Raw genomic sequence first — 14218 nt, 5'->3', positions numbered from 1 at the left:
AGGTCTGTCCCGCAAAAAAAGAAAGAAAGGTAGTACGTAAGATACCTTAGAGGCAGGGGCGAAGTCTCCTTTTCGGTTCGACATCACATTACTCTTCAACCACCTTTAAAGGTCCGAAAAGATTGCATCCTTACCCTCACGAGCTGCATCTCTCGCACCAGAAGCCCACCTGTGTTGTCGGCTTGTTGAGTTGACGTTGCTATGTGCTACAGGTTGGATCTGCACTGTGAATTCTGCAGGTAATTTCTCCACCGTAGCGACATTTACATCCGACACCTACGTGAGACCTGACTAATCTACATCACTATACGCACAAACATTCACAATAGTTAGTAGTCAAATAGGTAATTCTTGCCTGCTTGTTGTTCGCATAGTGCAAGCTAGACCTACTTCGTCAGAATGAATGCAGTCGCTGGTCACATCTATAACCTTGACTCTCGTGATGAGGTCGTCTTTTATGAGGTAATCTGCAGTGCTATTCTTCGAGTGTTGTCCTCCATTCGACGAGAGATTTTTATAATGCGGTTGTTAGCTCCCTCCATATGTTTCCTTCTTAAATCATTTCACATGCAGGGAAACTTCAGAATTCGCGTGTTTTCGCGCGTGCAAGTGCAGTGTGAGTACAGGCTTTGAGGGCAGGTGTGCCTGTGTCCTCGTAATGCGATAGCCTTTGAATCCTTATCACAAGAAAACCTGTCAGTTGTAAACTTCGCGGATTGGTCGAGACAGGGCTGACGTTGCAGTTACATGACATGGCCGAGCACTTATTGCTTATGGGGTTGAGGTGTATGAGACCACATGACATGGCTGAGTTTATAACTTTTTAAGCAGTTGAGAGTGCCCAGCGTAATTGGTAGCCGGGAGTAGTAAAAAAATCTACAAAGCCGTGTAAGCGGTTGCGGAGGTTTATCCTCATTAAACCTAACTATCCGAGCGTAAGTTGTGTTAGCATGCTTATATGGTCGTAGCAGCGTTTCTTCTCTATGCGATTTTCTCCCTCTTCGTCGGTGTCTGCCGCGAGTCTTGTGAACAATATCGACTGGATATTCAGAGTCAGCCTGACGCCTGCGCTGTAGCTTTGATGAACTCGGAAAGGCACACACCTCATACATGGCGAGACTGAGCGACTAATCAACGGCGAAGCAGTTGTTAAACCCTTTACTTAGTCACGTGATATCATAGCGTAGAGCCTCCGTATCCATGATCGGGACGATCACTCGATGGCCAGAGTAGTGCTAGGGTCACATGATAGGGAGGATCGCTTTGTGGCCCAGGGTAATGCTAAGTATGAGGAAGACAAAGAAGCGGGCAGTGGCATGGGCAACAACGATCACACTACGTCCGCTACGGCAGATTAAGGACAAACGCGCTAGTGAATAACCTGGCGTGTTGTAGAATAAAGTGTAGAGCTATGCTCTAAAATGTCAGAAAATATTCTGTAGTCTTGTTATAACGTCAAATATTTCTGTAGTCATTTAGTATTTGCTGTAGTACTTTATAGAATTCTACAGTCATGTAGTGCCTTTCTGTTGTAACTACAATAAATTCTAATGTTACTACAGAACTTTCAGTGATCACAAAAGTTTGCGAAACCGCGCAAAAATGTTGTAGTGATAACAAATAAATATCTGTAGGTTTTCTTACTTCGGCATTGTGTCTCAGTGGTTAGGGTGCTCGACTACTGTGCACAAGCAATCGGGATCGAATCTAGGCTGCGGTGACCGCTTTTCGATAGCGGCGAAAAGCAAGGCGTCTGTGTTCTGTAAGATGCCAGTGCACGTTAAAGAACCCCTAGTGATGGAAATATTCGTAGCCCTTGACTACAGTATCTTTCATGGTCTCAGGTGCTCTGGGACACTAAACCCAATAAACTAATATGAGCTAAACTTCGTAGTTTTCTTTAATTGGGGACGTGGAACGTCATGAGGCCACCTTACATGACGGAGTTCTGCGGGTGCGCTTACGCTTTCCACTTAGCAGATGAGCTGTTCACATGGCAGGGCCGAGCCCAGTGATTAAGGCAGCTTCCTTTGCTATGCATAGGCGTGCGTAGGAGCTCCCCTTATATGGGTCGAATTACCTCAAACGGAGATGAATACCACGGAAATGTTTGTAGGGTTTTACCCGTAGTGCACGTGCATATTATTCAAACATTTCACTAAACTTATACAGGCTCTCAAATGCCAGTAATGAAGGTAGCAAAGAGGGGAAGCAGGTTAAAAATACAGCCGATTTTACAGTGTTGGCTAAGTGCAAACTATGAGTTAGTGCGCCGTGTTTCACTAAGCTCATGGTTTGAAGCTAAGGTTTCAAGATAAGGGTTCATGGAAATAACAAACAAAATTGGTGATTTGAGACAATTTTGGCAGCTCATTATAAAATTTCGGGACTGTTTAATGCATTTGAGGAGCACAGGGCGAACGTTGAGCGCACAGCATTTATTGCGCACGTATGGAAGTTGATGAAAAACACGATATGCCATGCGCAGAGCGAGAGAATGGCTGTTAAACACGCGGGGCGTTTGGTTGCGGCAGTAATACAGTGCTTTCAGGCAGTGGTCGGGACGACACTGTGTTTCCAAATAAATAGAGGAGAGTGGAAGCAGAGACATTTGCTGTATTTAGTATTCACCAAAAACGTAACCCAATGCACCTCGACCAATCTGGATGAAATCTGGGCAGCGACTACAAACTGCTTAACTTATCCCTACGACAGGCCGCGTAAAGAACTCTGGCTTTATCAAAAAAGCAGAGGGCGGTAAATTCAGGAATATTAAGCTATCAAAGAACGGAATCGCAACTATTGAAGAATGTGTTCAGAACGCAAGAGATGCTCATGCGAAAACGATCCGCAGCATCCAAACGACAACAGAAATAATTAAAGTAGATACGCATCTCCCAGATTTATGAGCAGCTGAAAAGGTCAAATAAAACTTTGATAAAACAACGATAAAACAGAAAACTAAACTGAGAATAGCGAAAGGTATGGAAGCAGCCGAGGAGTATACCATAGAGCCCTCCAATAAAAAGTGAGTAGACTTCTGCAGTACGTTGCAAGGTACCCTGAATACGGCCAAAACATGATCGATTCTAAGAGATCTGATAGACACTTCCAAATCGACATCGCACACACGAGGAACACTCATTTCCATAGCCCATAAATATCCGGGCACGGACGCAGAGTCAATTACAGCCTGAACTGGTGGACCGTTTTGCCAATATAACAAGAAATAAATTAGCATTATCTGGCCATGGCACCCCTTTCATAAAGTCAGAACCGAAAGTGTAATTTTAAGCTCTTTTCAATCGCACACTGCCTTCAATTAAGCTTCCAGGTGGAAACTTTGAATTCCTCGCTAATTTGCAGGGTTCTTCTATTGAGCAGACAATACCGCCTTTTCGTGTTTTATTAGATTATTTTTGCGGTCTATAGCACTCTATAACTGGGTGGAGTCCTCATGAGAGGCCTTGAAGAGTTAGACGTCAAAAGGACTAACATAGCTATCGGCGGCCGTGTGCCGCCCACGCCCAGTGGGGCTCGAGCGATTATCCAATTGACCACGTCCGCGAGAGCTTCTCGAGGCGACCAAGGTAATACTCGGCCTTTGCACAATGGTCGTTTATTGAGCTCACCAGAGCGTGTCTAGTGAGCATTGCTCATCGAGATCGCGGTCGTAAATGCGGCACGACAAGAGACCGTGACACGCCCTCAGTATACGCGCCCTTCTGCGTTTGAACTAGTTGTGTTGTACAATGCAGAGTGAGTGCTCTTCTTTTCAGTCTCCGCGTTTGTGACTGTTGTGCGATGTTGAAATAGAAGGCGGTCTGGTATTACAAGCTGTGGCTCGAAAACTAGGTCGGAAATCTGGGTGTACACATTACCCTTAGCCGAAATAAGTAATACGAGAGAGTTCGTCCGCTGTTCCCATTCGATACCAGCGCGCACAGGAGATTCGGGTGCCAAGGGGCCGCAGAAAATGTCTTATAATATTTTTAGTTTTTTGGATGCTGGTTTCGTGTCCGCAGATGGTTTCGCGAGGGAGTTGGTTGCTGTTTAGTTACATGCGCAAGAATCTTATTTTATCTACTCTCGGTACACAGACGCTGAATTAAGGACTATAGTCGGCATCTAAAAGCGGCCGCCGTGGTTAGATTCGAATCTTGGTGCTTCGTCCGGTTATGTAGCCAAGCCACCGCAGAGCTTTGATTTAATTACAATTACCTTAAAGGCCGATTCAGAGGTATTAAATAAAGGGAAGGGACATTTTATTCCCTAACAAAGAAGCAGGGTACAAAACGGCAGGCCGATTCAGAAAAAAAAAAAAAGACAGCGAAAAAAATGCGTCATGATTATTAACAGACGCAAATTCACTCGGTAGCTTGTTTGAAAGCTTAATAGGTAAAAGCAGAGGGCACAATTTCAACACGTTAGGGCTGCAACAGACTACGGTAGGTATACTTTGAATTGGTTTTAGGTATGATGAGAGATGCACGATGCAGGACGAATATGTTCAATTCAAAAAGTGGAAGTGCTGTAGAATTTGGAGATGTATAGAAACAGAGAAACGCGTTTTCATTGCTCAAATGCTGGTACATACAAAGTTATTTAGAACTGTATGATCCTGTCGTGTTCTCCCTTGCCTCTTATAAAACGAAGTGCACGATTATATTCCAGGGACAGCGATAAGTAAACCAGCTACGGATTCAAATTATAGATTGATTTGTGGGGTTAACGTCCCAACGCGACTCAGGCTATGGGAGACGTCGGAGTGGAGGACTCAGGAAATTTTGATCACCTGGGGTTCTTTAACATACACTGACATCGTACAGCACACGGGCGCCTTGCGTTTCACCTCCACCGAAAAGCGGCCGCCGAGGCCGGGATTCGATCCCGCGTCCTTGGGAGCAGTAGTCGAGCGCCGACACCACTGCACCACCTCGGCGGGATTCAAATTGTAGAGGCATAGTAAGGCTGTGGTCTGACTAAAATGTTCTGATCCTGAGGCTTTGTGTCAGTAGCCATGTTGAGTGCTTTTCAGATTAGTCCTAGCGTTTCATTCGTTTTCTAGAGTTGTATTCAACGTGCTGATTCCAAGTTATGTTGAAAACGAGATTTAGCCGAAATGGCAAGACAGAGCGGCGTGTAGTGAATGTTATTACCTTGGTTTTGTTAACATTAAGCTCCATTAGCCACACGCCTCTCTGTGATGATAGCGCAGTCAAATCGGCCTGCAGAAAAAGAGCATCGTCCATTAGGTTAGATTATGTTTGGTCTGGTTTGGTTTGTGGGGTTTAACGTCCCAAAGCTACTCATGCTATGGAGACGCCTTAGGTTGGATTTGGCTTGGTTTGTGGGTTTTTTTAACGCCCCAAAGCAACGCAGTTTATGAGAGATGCCGTAATGGAGGGTTTCTGAAATTTCGACCACCTGGGGATTTTAACGTGCTCTGACATCGCACAGCATACGGGCGCCTAACTTTCACCTCCATCGAAAAGCAGCCGCTGCGGCTGGGATTCGATCCCGCATCCATATCGAGCTCCCTAACCACTCCACCACCACGGCGGGGCGCACTGTTGAGCACATTAATATCACGATATATACTTGTGCCATTTGTATAAAGTGGAAATTGTGTCGTGTTATTAGTGGGGAAATCACTTATATACAAAATGACTTATAGTGAATCTAAGCGAATCCCTCAAGAAGTTGAGAGTCAACAACAGTATGACATGAAGTAATATTATTTAACATGCGAGCCTGCAATTAAAAGAGCTCGTTCGAGGTTTAAGGAGTAGGGCGTTGATGAGAAACGCGGCGGAATGTTTTCGAAAAGTTATTACCGCGGCTTCAGTCGTTCCTGATAAGTGAACGACCGAGATAATATGGCGAGGAGGTCAGAAAGCTGCATATCACAAGATTTCCGCCGCTGAAACACGCTCTGGTTCGGAAAAAGCAGTTTATGCAGCTTGCTATTGCTGTACAGACTGTACTGTAGCATTTTCCATAAATTAACGTTAATTTCATCAGTCTGTAGTTACTGCAGTCTTAGCGGCTGCCAAATCTGCAGATGGGAATGACTCGTGCGAATTTTAAATCATGGGGTAAAAAACTGCTATCTATAATATATTTATGAATTGAATCAGTATTACCTTCTTTCTTACAAACCCTGACTTTTGTTCTTAGGAAGAAAGGCGTATTTCTACCCCGACAGCGACGATTGCGCTGCAATGACAATTCCTCTTGTCGAAACATTGACTCGGCTTGTGCACTGGGATTTCCGCTCAACCCTTGTTCAGGGCTCTTTCATAGTTTGTAGCCATCTTGTTTCTTGTCCTACCCTTATTAGCGACTGGGCAACTTCCCTGGTACATGTTGCCTTCCCTCGTCTGGCCTAGGCAGTGTTAAGTCGTGGCAATATAGTTGATGTGAAAACTCGGAACCATATATCCTATAATAGTTTCAGGTTCTTCCAGATCAGTATTGCATAATATGAAGTGAGAAGTGCAGGTAGTGGATGTGTTTGAGTGAAGTCATAAGAAACCTATTTCAGCCTTACGCGTTTTACCTGAGTTACCAATGACAGTCATAATTTTATTATCTTTGTCTTTCGTTATGCAAAAAAAAAAGCAGCAAAGGTATTCTTTACACACGTCTCGCATCAGCAGTACACTTTAATCTAGATAACAAAAAACGCTTCTATATAGCAGTTAGAATTGCAATAACCGCGTAAGTGAATGTTACAGCTGGAGTCGTCTTAATGTTTGTTATTTTTGGCCTATGCATAGGCTACAACGGTTGAGGACGGGGCGTCTTATAAATTATTTCGAAAGAAGCTGTACCGTAACCCATACAAAAAAAATATATAAACCAGTTTTCTTTACCTGTAACTGATGAAGTACGCCTCTCCGAGTAAGGTAACATAAAATCTGCGCGGCGATCCCGTCGAAATAAAAATAGTGGGATTTTCCCGCTATGACGGGGAAGGCGGATGGGCTATCGGAATCTTTGTTCATTTTCACTTGTATTACGGAGCTCATCAAGTGCTAAGGAGGAGGATAATAATGTGGAATGCTGGTTTGTGTCGATTGCAGAAAAAAAAAAAAAAACAAACAAACCGGAATGCTCTCATTGCGAGGCCTATTAAAGTGTTGTGTTGTGTTACTTTAGACCTGGCGGCATATGTGATCTCGCATGGCAAATACCGAAAAATCCATCCACCGCTGTTTTAAAGAGCCGCCAGTTTACTCCTTTTACGCTATGACATTGGCAACAAATTTTGCAGCAAGGATATTTCTTTAGCTAGTTGGTGGAGTTTGCTCATTTTGACGAAACCTGAAGCGCAAAAAAGAAAGGAACATCTTGTGTCTCTCTCGCGTCCCTGTCTATTTTGGGCTTCTGGCTTCACCGAATTGAGATTTTGCAGCCTCTTGAGATAGCCATAGAACGGTTCCAGAAGAAATTGTAGCTGGGTGTGCTAGCATCACTGCTGGCTTTAGCGCGTAAAGAGGGTCATAAATCGGAATATAGCCGAGAGACTGCACTAATACGTAGATCACATCTGTGGCGAATGGTTGGAAAGATAAATGACATATGCAGATATCTGTGGCAAGGCACGCCTCCCTAGTCGATCAAGAAAAAAAACTAGAAGACGCTCCATTTTCCGTCAAGAGCCGTAAACTCCTTGTCGCTTGGTCGTCCTGCTTTGTAATTCCACCCGAGTCTAATATTAGGAGCCTAAAATGCATATTCGCGCTTCAAAAAAGGCGATGGTAGGTTGCAAGAGCTGTTGTGGAGATTTTTTTTATGACAGTCATACTGTGCGACGAACCATGTCTCCTTGCCAGCCCTCTGCAGCACGCGCCAGTGTTCTTTACCTTTCTGGCTAAGCAGCAGTAGTGACGAAGGGCAACCGCACGGCGTCTAATACAGCTTCGCGTGGGCACCTTTCTTCCCACCCTCTGCTGTCTACGCAGGCGGCGGCGCGCAGCGGGTGTGGCACTGTAGAACCAAGGAGCGTGAGTGAGTGAAATAACTTTATTGCCTAGAATATGGTCGGTTAGGGCAGGTGGGCTCGGTGTGGCCCCCAGCGAAGTGTCAAGAGGATCATCGGAGCGCGCGTACCCATCGACGGAGCTGAGGCAGAGCTGGTCCGCCCTGAGCTATGCTTGCCTTTTTGCTGGCTTCCCTGACTGCAGCTGCCGTGGAAGACAGCAGTATTTGAGAGTTCTCGAATAAAGGCTTATACCATTTGACTACTCTTTGGTGTTCATGTTCCGGCCACTATTGTTGTCTGAGCTAGCGGAGCGGCGTTTGGATTTGAGAACAGAGCCTCGCAGCACCGTAAAAACCCTACGGCTGCTGCAGTTTCTACCGCTGCTGATACTAGTGCTACCATAAAATATATTTATTTATTCTTAAGGCCGAGGCTCTAAAGAGAGGAAGGGGTTGATAAACACGTTAGGAACAAAAACAGGATCAAGGAATTCAATACATTATAAAATATTAACAATGTAGTGCATTAAAAGGTATTGGAAAGGACTGTTTTGAAGAGACTGGTGTCAATAATGACAGCGAGGGAGGCGGGGAGGAGAACAAGTCTTTCCAATGAAATAATTAAAATGTAGATTCATCCAGCAGTTGGGTAAGGCAATCTTGAACAGGCGGTCGGTGCGGGATGAAATGTACGATGGTGGCTGAAACAGAGAGGATGTAAGAGTAGAATTAAATGATAAATCTTATGAAATAAATATAGGTGTGGTATTTTTCGGCGATGAGACAGATAAGGTAAATTACGGTTAGACTTCATATATGAATACACTGGCAGTACGCTGATAGCTTGATAGTACGAAACGTGCAGAACGATCTTCTATGGCTTCAACAATAATAATGAGTGTATATATGTGAGGATCCTAGACTAATGACGCATACTCAAGCTTTGGTCGGATCAGGGGTTTATAAAGCATCAACGTCAGATTAGTAAAGGCAAGAGAAAAATTCTGGCGTAAGTAACCTAGTGTGCGAATGGCAATTTTTGTTACGTAGTCGATGTGAGTTTCCATGAGAGGTCATCAGAAATGTGCATGCCGAGATTTTATGCGATGCAACTTTAGTTAGATTGGCACCATTAAGCCTGTAATCGCAGGCTATGTAGTTAGCAAGATTACGTGAAACTTGCATTGCTTTGCATTTACTATGGGTTTTTTTTTATTAGCCAAGTGGCACACCAAGAAGAAATAATATTCAAGTAAGATTGAAGGTGAATGTGATTAGCAGGATAAAGTATTTCACGATAAATTATACAATCGTCAGCAAACAGCCTTTTTGAAGAAGATATGTTGTTAAGTAAGTCGTATTGTATATTAGCAGAGGTCTTAAGGCAGGTAATTATGGTACGCCAGAGCGTACAGAGCCTACGGGTGAATTGCAATCTTTAGCTGTTACGAATTGTGTGCGGTTTGAAAGAAACCGTTCTGTCCTTTTAAGAACCTTTCGATCGACGTTCAGTGCACTTATCTTGCGCATTAGCAATCTGTGGCACTTGGTGTCGAAAGCTCTGGCGAAGTCAATGAATATACTGTCGATAGTGGATGAATGATCAATAGCAGAAAATAAGTCATTACTAAAGCAGAGCAGTTGAGTTTCACAGGAACAGTTTTCTTTTGAAGCCGTGCTGATAGTTACTGAAGAATGAATTGGACGAAAGGAAGGTTACAATGTGGCCGCAAATGATGAGCTCTAATGTTTTGCATGGCACACTAGTTAATGAGATGGGCCTGTAATTTTGGGGACAATGAAGGTTACCTAATTTATGCAAGGGAACCACCTTCCACACATTCCCGTCATTAGGGAGAAAACATGATTCCAAAGACTGCGAAAAAATATTGGTTATTATTGGTTTCTAAAAATTTCGGGTTTATTCCATCTTCCCAAGGAGAAGAAAGATTTATATTCTCGAGTAATTTGCTAATGCCAACCGGGTCAACTAAAATGAAGTCCATCACTGAAAAACTGCGAAAAGGTAAGGTAGGAAATTAACATGGCCGAATGGTACAAAATGACAACGAAAAAATAGAGTTTAAGACAGTACAACGATGATTTCTTGAAATAGGTTGATTATCATCAGATGTAAGGTCGCTGGGTTTCTTTTCCGTTCCTATTAATAACATTCCAAAACCTGGGGGGGGGGGGGGGGGGGGGGGGGGGGCTGTTTGTTAACAACGATTGAAGTGTTTTATTGAACAAAGAGTTCTTTCCCCATCTTTTCTGACTCATTGTCATCCTGGAACGCCTAAAAATGCGCTTCTTTTTGTTTAACAGCCGTCTTAGCGTCGGCGTAAACCAAGGCTAGCTTGCGCGGCTCTGAATCCTACGCTGGCGCACATATTTGTTAGTCAGGTCAGCAATTTCGGTTTTAAATATGAGCCAGTTGTCATCAACCGACTACTCGGAGAAACTGAAATGAATTCATGCATGAAAACCAGAAGTTCGTTACTAATTAATGAGTAGTCCGCTCTGGTGTAATCGCTAATTAGTGTAAACCAATTTTGCTTATGAGATGACATGGTAAACACATTAAAAACAACTACTAGTTGATCGCTCAGACCTGGTAAAACAGTGAGGGAATGAACAACCTCTGGGTGTGTAGTTAGTACTATATCCAAAATAGTTGCACTAGAATGAGTAACGTGAGTTGGATTTTGAACAAGCTGAGTGAGGTTAAAGTCAGAACATACATTAATGAAAGAATTATATTCTGAAGAAGCAACAGTAGGTGGGATCAGATAGGAGCCAGTTGGTGTTTCAAAAATCGAAGTCGCTTAAGACAAAAATGAGTGTCCGAGGAAACTTCTGATGCAAGGTATTCAAAGCATCGTGACAGTCGATAGAGAAGCCGGTCAGCCAACTGCGAGGGCGAAATGCGAGGCTTATGCATCCGGGATAAGCTGCCCCAGGTGGCTGGCAAATGTTTACCTGAAGCACAGTACTGTGCTCGGCTTCTGGCAGCCTTCTATAGTCATACAGAAAACTGATGTCGAGGATAGTCTGGCTGGAAACCTTTATTGTAGAACTCTCAACGCCTAACCGAAATAAAATAAAATAAGTGTTAGAGAAAGCCCGCATCGAACTCGATGTTATTGCAGGCAAAGCCAACAGAAAATAAAAGAAAAGGGGCAGACGACCAAGCAAAAATATAAGTAAAAAATTATAAAAAAAATGGCGTATTAGCAGTAGGGGACCCGGGGTGCCATAACTTATTCGCGTAGAAGAGACGAAATTATAGATTACCATAACTGCAGGTGTACGTGAAATGCAAATTTTAAGAATTTAATCCTTTGAACAGGATAAGAAATTCGCGGATGACAATGCGGTGCTAAAAACGATTCCATGCCTTCTATTAAGCCGGTGCTTAAGAGCCCTCCTAATTTTTTTCGGGGCACTCAAATTGTCATCGTGAAAGGATATACACAAATTTGACATGTCGTTCGCGGCGATGCTTTCAAACACTCTGCGGACATAAAACTAAAATGCTCGGATATTTAATTAGTGCGTCGAATTCCCACCGTCGCCGACCAACAAAAACAAATTGGGAACTGCGATGTCTGGGCAACAGCACGCAGCACAGAGCCATCCATAGCGTATTCCGTCTAAGTTACAAAATTAGCCCCAACAAAACTTTATCTCTTTGTATCATCGCAAAAAAGAAACACTTCCGCTTTTCACTACATGTCCGTTCACCCGTGAAAAAGGAAACTGTTCGAGCGGACGCGAAGGGCGGCGAAAGTAATGAAACCGCTCTATCAGATGTGGCTTTTTGTCATCAGAAATGAAAATACTGTGTCTTTGGGGAGCAAAGATAAGAAATCCACGAAGCAGGAGCTTTCCCTTCGGTGCACTGTATGGAAACATTCTACTGATAAGAAAAACAAAGTTAATTGGAGTGTGCGATACAAAAGGTGTTCTCGGGTGCCGCTATTTCAGCTGCTTGCGCTTCTTTCTTGATTAGTAGCGTGTGTTTGATTAGTGAAAATAGCTAAGTGCTTTGCCTGCTCGTGTCTCTTTTCATGAGTGCTGCGACAAGGTTAATTAAATTGGGACGAGCGTCCGTGCACACTTCCATATGTATTTCAGTCGTCGTGCTATCTTTACGAACTATAAGTGTTTGAATCTCCTGATTATTTGAATGGTCCAAGTTCTCTTCGTTGAAGAGCGTGGTGAGGAAACTCATTTAAATCTTAGCTTTTGTGCACAGAAACAACAATAACAAAACAACAGTACATCACACTAAGAGGTGCCTAGTGGTGTTTTGTGTACGCATTGAGACGCAGAACCAGAAATTACACCTAGCAAATGAGATGAAATAATGGCGTAACAACCATCTTGCTGCAGTAGAGGTACCTTTCCCATGCATTGAGCACAACCCAGCTTCCATGAACACATACTATTATTGCAAGGTTAAACTAACTTAAAGTTATTTCTAGTAACCTGACGAGGTGTCAAGAGGTTTAGCGCGAACAAGGTGATTATCAGCCTTCCTCTCCTCCAAAACCTCTGACCTATGAAACGTTTCCTGCGCTCCCGTCAATAATTTTCAACTCAGTACAGAATCAATCGAATGCAGCGATAATTTCGATTTCCCCCGTTTGAGAACTGGTGATGTGCTGCGCGCGGCGCCTTGCGAATTAAAAACAACCGTGTACATTTCCTGGACTCAAAAGCTTAACTGAAAGGCATGCCTTTCATAAATAGGTTTTAACTTGCAGTTTTTCTCACGTTGTACAAGGAAGCGTGCGATCGGTGCTGGGCGTCAGTGACTTTGGTAAATTGCCGCGCTCACCCGAGGGATCCTTGGCGCAATGTTAAGATTAGTATCGGAGTATGAAAGGTCGCGCGAAAACGCTCTGTCGTGCTGTACGTCTTCCTGACATTCTTCAAACTGCGCCTCATGCTTCTCGTTGCAGGTCGCCTCCTTGGGTCCATAACTGCTTTTGTTAGCAAAGCCTGTTCATCTTATTCCACGTATTAAACAGCGTGGCTGTTGTGTTCAGCGTGGTGCACAGTTCTGAACTGAAAAACAAATGGCCTGCTGCCAGGATCACGAGCCATGAACCATGAGCATGAAACAAAACATGCAACGTAGACGTTAGCATGAGGCAAGGATCATGAACATGAGCGCAATGGGGAAATAAAAAAAAGTAGGAGCAGGTTACTGTATTCATCTGAACAAGAAATGACAAACACTCTTCCGAACAAAATAACTTCTTTGGTCAGTTTTTAATTCAATGAGGTTTCTAGAAGAATGAGGGAACACTTGGAGGTCGCCATTAAGTGTATGACGCGAAGGCTTTGGTGGCTCCTGTCAGTGGTTCCTACGGGTCCTTGTTCGTGCAAGCTCCCCCCCCCCCCCTTTCCCCTATCTCCATGCCCCCGAGCCATACCCCGTCCCTTTCTTCTCCTCTCTCTCCTCCTCTTCCTGCGATTTTGTCATTTTCTGCACGCTTGCGAGGCGGCGCTTCCAAGCCCACAAATAAGTAATTGGTTAAAATCTCAAGCAGTTTTTGTTATTTGTGGGACACTAGCGAGAAGGCATTTACTCCATTTATTATCGCCTCCTATCCTCCCAAATACTCAGTAGAGTACAGTCGTAAGCATCCATGATATATTAAAGACCCCAGAAAGTAGCTATAGACACAGGTTCTAATTCAGCTGTACGAACAGGCTGATTAAGAACTAACAGGTGTGACTTTCCTGATTGGAAAAGGTTCGTTGGACCTACCGGTTGTTCTACCAAAAATTATTTTATCCCTATGGCGCTCCAGCTAAAGGGCATTAGTAACCGGTGGCGGTTGGCTTATTACGATACTAAGGACAAATAAGTGCTAACCGATGCAAAAGGATGCGTCGCAGTTGGCGAAATGTTTTAATATTACATCTGTTACACTACAGGTCGCTTAGTACGCATTGCTTGAGTTATGCAGTTTTGCGGAAACAAAAAAGGGAGTCTGCCATTCAGGTACTAAAGTTAAGGACCTTAACCACCACTTGCTATCGCAATCCTGTAGTGCTCATTGACTAGCTTATCACAACAAAAAAAAAAAAAAATAAATGTTTGCTTTTGTGAGAAGGGATGCATGTGAAGCGGACAAGTGTAAAGCTTCATAATTCTGCGCGATTTTTCTTGCACAACGCATAGGTGACCCAGAAGCCTACGCAGTTAGGAATT

Source organism: Amblyomma maculatum, chromosome 4, assembly GCF_055883805.1.
Source record: "Amblyomma maculatum isolate TAMU_Amacu chromosome 4, ASM5588380v1, whole genome shotgun sequence".
Classification (NCBI taxonomy): domain Eukaryota; kingdom Metazoa; phylum Arthropoda; class Arachnida; order Ixodida; family Ixodidae; genus Amblyomma; species Amblyomma maculatum.
This window is presented reverse-complemented; position numbering follows the sequence as displayed.